This window comes from Hyla sarda, chromosome 4, assembly GCF_029499605.1.
Source record: "Hyla sarda isolate aHylSar1 chromosome 4, aHylSar1.hap1, whole genome shotgun sequence".
In the NCBI taxonomy this organism is placed as follows: Eukaryota; Metazoa; Chordata; class Amphibia; order Anura; family Hylidae; genus Hyla; species Hyla sarda.
In genome coordinates, this window is record NC_079192.1 from 62,795,525 (window position 1) to 62,801,524 (window position 6,000).

The 6,000-nt window shown below is 43.6% G+C and overlaps 1 protein-coding gene across 3 annotated transcripts in view; it reads right to left on the reverse strand.

Moving 5' to 3' along the window:
• Nucleotides 1–1,199, reverse strand: part of LOC130368017 (golgin subfamily A member 6-like protein 22) — a 56,136-nt gene extending 54,937 nt beyond the window's left edge. For 2 of the 3 annotated variants that reach the window (XM_056571190.1, XM_056571188.1), the window contains exon 1: nucleotides 1,043–1,199. The gene's annotated coding sequence lies outside the window, so the exon portion shown is untranslated. Of the gene's footprint in view, nucleotides 1–1,024 lie in introns of all 3 variants that reach the window. The other variant, XM_056571189.1, reaches the window with a different exon arrangement.
• Between the last annotated feature and the right edge of the window lie 4,801 nt (nucleotides 1,200–6,000).

Genomic DNA, 6,000 nt, shown 5'->3' on the forward strand with positions numbered 1-6,000 from the left:
AAAGTTAAACAGATTTATAAATGACTTCTATTAAAATATCTTAATCCTTCCAGTACTTATTAGCTGCTGAATACTAAAGAGTAAATTATTTTCTTTTTGGAACACAGTGCTCTCTTCTGACATCTCTGTCAATTTTAGGAACTGTCCAGAGCAGCATATGTTTGCTATGGGGATTTTCTCCTACTCTGGACAGTTCTTAAAATGGACAGATATGTCAGCAGAGAGCACCAAAAATAATTTCCTCTGTAGTATTCAGAAGCTAATAAGTACTGGAAGGATTAAGATTTTTTAATGGAAGTAATTTACAAACCTGTTTAATTTTCTGGCACCAGTTGATTTAAAAAAAAATAATAATTTCACCGGAGTACCCCTTAACGACGCAAGACATATATTTACGTCCTCCACCGGCTCCCGCCATATGCCGCGGGGTCACGCGGTGTCCCCGCGTCATATCGGGTCGGTCCCGGCGGCTATCAACGGCCGGGACCCGCGGCTAATACAGGACATCAACGATCGCGGTGATGCCCTGTATTAACCCTTCAGACACGGCGATCAAAGCTGACCGCCGCGTCTGGAGTGAAAATATTGCAAAAAGTGTGCAATATAGGACTACAAGACATGCATGGCGACTAGGCCCGGTAACCATATAGGGAAGGGTTTCCCAACCAGTGTGGCTCCAGCTGTTGCAAAACTACAACTACATCAGTTTGAGCCACATTAATGGGAAAACTCTCATCTAAAAGCTTGTATGGACCAGGACAGTAGTCACGTGGCGATTTCTGCAGTTGCCCATAGCAACCAATGAGCTGCAATGCGATTGGTTGCTGAGAATGACTCCCCTATTTGCACTCCTCGTCATCCCTCGTTGTTTCTGCTCTAAAACAAACTATGATATCCCGAGTACAATACTATTATGAATGTAAAACTGCCGCTGCCAAATGAACTACATCTCCCAGCATGCACTGCGTGCCTGTAAAATGCCGGGGGGGCTTATAAGTGGGGAAGCCGAGCGGCTGGTCCGTACACTCGGGACGTCTCTTACACAGGAGCCTGCGGGGACTGTCTGTCTCTCAGCGTGTGCCCGTCACAAGCTGTCTGTCTCTGGCGCTGTTTTCTCGTTCCCTGGAGACCTCGTCGCGGGGACAAACAAGTCTTCCTCGGGCTTTCAGTCTCTAATAATGATTTGGATCCTGCGCAGCGCCCTCTAGTGGATCCTCGTTTTTTTTTATTTTTTTTTATTAGGTTATTTAGAGGTCACAGCGCCACCTAGAGCTCCGGCGAAGCACATATAATAGAATTGGTTGGAGCCGCCAATCACATTGCAGCTCTCTTTGGAATGTAAGTTACATTATGTAACAAGCTGTAACTCGATTGTTTGCTATGGGCAACTGCACAAATCTCCTCATGACTTTTGTCCTTGTCATTTCCCAACCGGGGTCCCTCCAGCTGTTGCAAAACTACAACTCCCAGCATGCCCGGACAGCCAATGGCGGTTGGCGTGAGTGGACTCCTTTTTTTTTTTTTCTCGCCTTTTTTTATTGTGTGGCGGTAATGTGTATGTGCGCCAAATTATGGACACTTGACGTGATAAATATGGTGCTTGTACTCATTTTTAAGAAATATCACTGGAGGACACAACTTTATACCCTGTTCCAAATTATTATGCAAATGATATTTAACCCCTTAAGGACTCAGCGTTTTTCAATTTTTGCTTTTTCCTCCTTGCCTTTTAAAAATCATAACCCTTCCAATTTTCCACCTAAAAATCCATATGATGGCTTATTTCTTGCGCCACCAATTACTTTGCAGTGACGTCAGTCATTTTACCCAAAAATCCACAGTGAAACGGCAAAAAAAAAAATCATTGTGCGACAAAATTTAAGAAAAAATGCCATTTTGTAACTTTTGGGGCTTCCGTTTCTACGTAGTACATTTTTTGGTAAAAATGACACCTTATCTTTATTCTGTAGGTCCATATGGTTCAAATGATACCCTACTTATATAGGTTTGATTTTTGTATTACTTCTAGAAAAAATCATAGCTACATGCAGGAAAATTAATCTGTTTAAAAATGTCCTCTTCTGACTTTTTAATTTTTTTTCGCCTAAGAGGCAGTATGAGGACTCATTTTTTGCGCCGTGATCTGAAGTATTTTTTTCGGTACCATTTTTGCTTTGATCTGGCTTTTTGATCGCTTTATATAAAAGTTTTTGTGGTATAAAAAGTGACCAAAAATACGCTATTTGGACTTTGGAATTTTTTTTACGTGTACGCCATTGACCGTGCGGTTTAATTAACGATTTATTTTTATAGTTCGGACATTTATGCACGCGGCAATACCACATATGTTTATTTTTATTTACGTTTTTTATGGGAAAAGGGGGGTGATTCTGACTTATTAGGGAAGGGGTTAAATCACATTTATTAACACTTTTGGCCCTCATTTACTATTCTAAACCCGACTTGTTTTGTCGGGTTTTTTTGGCGCATCTTTGTCTGCGACATGTCGCAGACATCGTGCGCCAGTCTGCGACACGATGCAACATTTTTTCCCGAAGTCCCTGATTTGGATTCTCCCAACCCCAAAAAAGGGGCGTAACCCGACATTTCTGAGCTTTCCCACATATTTATAAAGGTTTCCAACCTGAATATGTTGAATTGTTGTGGATTTTTTCCCGACAACTCAGAGGAGTTGGAAACCAAAACCTACAAAACCCACGTGCGACAAACAGGATGCGACATAATAATAAATACCAGGGGAAAAAAGCAGTCGGGTAAGAAAGCAACATAGACTTACAACCCGATTTTCTAAGTAAATGAGGGCCTTTATTTTCACAATAGGGGGCTATAACACTGCACACACTGATCTTTTACACTGATCACTGCCATACATTAACATGGCATTTATCAGTGTTATCACCGCTCGACTGCTCCTGCCTGGATCTCAGGCACGGAGCAGTCATTTGGCGTTCTGACATGCAGGAGGCAGGTAGGGATCCTCCTCGTGTCCTGCAAGCTGTTTGGAATGCCGCTGCGGTGAAGATTAAACAAAAATAAGTAGATAACTGATACAGATAAAGCAAATCCTTACATATAAAAGTAAGAAAGATCTGCTGGGAGCTGTAATCACTGCCTATTTCAGTGTTTCCCAACCAGAGTGCCTCCAGCTGTTGCAAAATTACAACTCCCAGCATGCCCGGACAGCCTTCGGCTGTCCGGGCATGCTGGGAGTTGTAATTTTGCAACAGCTGGAGGCACCCTCTTTGGAAAACACTGGTCTATGTAGAGGAAAGAAGCTTCTTCAGGGCCTGAACAGTACACAGCGTCCTAAAAAAAGTAAAATGGAGCCGCCCTCACCTGGTGTACAAAGGAGAAGCTAACCCTGGCACAGGTAAAGAGTACAGAACATGTAATACCTCTCTGTACTGTAGGGGGAGCTACCAGTCAGTGCATGCACTTTAGGAATACAGGGGTTTTACCAGTGAAATGTCCATTCTGATTGGTCGGTTCTTCCAGTCCTTGACAAGTTTCGCAGATACAATAGCATTGTATATTGAGTCTGGTTTCAAGTTACAATGGTCCAGAAAAGACGATTGTATGTTGAAACTATTGTATGTTGAGGCCATTGTAAGTTGAGGGATCACTGTACATCCTTTTCCGTGTTATGTGCAATGTGTACAGTCATGGCTTGTGTACGGTACATATACTCGTAATGGTTTGTGCAGAGGGTACGGTGGCAGCGTGGTATACAGTCCATACTATCACAGTGTTTCAGGTATAATGTTGTATACAGTACAGGCGCACAGTGTTACATGCAGAGGGTACGGTTATAGGTATGTATTCAGTACACACGTTTCATAGCAACACATGGTCCTTACGGCTATAGCATTATATGTGGCAGTACGGTATTGTATTTGTTAATTGCAGTACATTTGGTTGTTTATAGGTGTTTTATCTATATGTGGCATAACTATTATAGTAGGCATAAGATATGTTTTTTCATGGTAGCATTTACAGTGCGTAAATTTCATTCATGTAGTTTCACACGTTATAGTGTTTTTACCTTTGTATATACATTATAGTATTGCAGTGCACATATGTTTGCAGGGCCGTTTGAAGGAATTTGGGGCCCCCCCCCCCCCCTTGATGTTCACGTACGTCACGCTCTAGGACCGGCGTCAGGACGTAGTAACGCCGGCCCTTGAATGCTGGGAGAGCGACGTGAGCGAACGTCGATACGAGGCCCCCACATTAGGTGCAGCACAGTTTCCCCCATGTTAGGTGCGGCACAGTTCCCCCACATTAGGTGCAGCAGAGTTCCCCCCACATTAGGTGCAGCAGAGTTCCCCCCACATTAGGTGCAGCAGAGTTCTCCCCACATTAGGCTAGCAGTGTTCCCCCACATTAGGTGCAGTATAGTTCCCCCACATTAGGTGCAGTATAGTTCCCCCACATTAGGCAGTATAGTTCCCCACATTAGGTGCAGTATAGTTCCCCACATTAGGTGCAGTATAGTTCCCCCACATTAGGCAGTATAGTTCCCCACATTAGGCAGTATAGTTCCCCACATTAGGCAGTATAGTTCCCCACATTAGGTGCAGTATAGTTCCCCACATTAGGTGCAGTATAGTTCCCCACATTAGGTGCAGTATAGTTCTCCCCACATTAGGTGCAGTATAGTTCTCCCCACATTAGGTCCAGTATAGTTCTCCCACATTAGGTGCAGTATAGTTCTCCCCACATTAGGTGCAGTATAGTTCCCCACATTAGGTGCAGTATAGTTCTCCACATTAGTATAGTTCTCCACATTAGGTGCAGTATAGTTCTCCACATTAGGTGCAGTATAGTTCTCCACATTAGGTGCAGTATAGTTCTCCACATTAGGTTGGCAGTATAGTTCTCCCCACATTAGGTTGGCAGTATAGTTCTCCACATTAGGTTGGCAGTATAGTTCTCACCACATTAGGTTGGCAGTATAGTTCTCCCCACATTAGGTTGGCAGTATAGTTCTCCCCACATTAGGTTAGCAGTACAGTTCTCCCCACATTAGGTTGGCAGTATAGTTTACCCCACATTAGGTGCAGTATAGTTCTCCACATTAGGTTGGTAGTATAATTTACCCCACATTAGGTGCAGTATAGTCCCCCCCACATTAGGTGTAGTATGTTCCCCCACAGACATACAGCCTCCAGCCATACGGTGTATGGATGGAGGCTGTATGCCTGTTTACTGCCCTACTTCAGTGCTCCGACCACTGCTCCTTCTGTCCGGCCACCATAGCATTAGGTCCCGGGACTGGAGGAGCGGTGGTCGGAGCACTGAAGCTGATGTGCTGCTGGTCACTTACCATGCTGGCCAGCGCATGTCCTGTTCGCTGCTCCGCTCCTCCGTTGCTTTCCAATGGGCGCACGCACGGGACGGGGCATCCCCCCCCCCCTGGATCTGCCACTGCATGCATTATATACACACACAACACACTGTACACATTACATACTGTACATGCATGCTTCATACACACACACAACACACTGTACACATTACATACTGTACATGCATTATACACACACACTGTACACATTACATACTGTACATGCATCATACACACACACATACTGTACACATTACATACTATACATGCATCATACACACACACACACTGTACACATTACATACTGTACATGCATCATACACACACATACTGTACACATTACATACTATACATGCATCATACACACATACTGTACACATTACATACTGTACATGCATGCTTCATACACACACAACACACTACACATTACATACTGTACATGCATGCTTCATACACACACAACACACTGTACACATTACATACAGTACATGCATCATACACACATATACTGTACACATTACATACTGCACATGCATGCTTCATACACACACAACACACTGTACACATTACATACTGTACATGCTTCATACACACACAACACACTGTACACATTACATACTGTACATGCATGC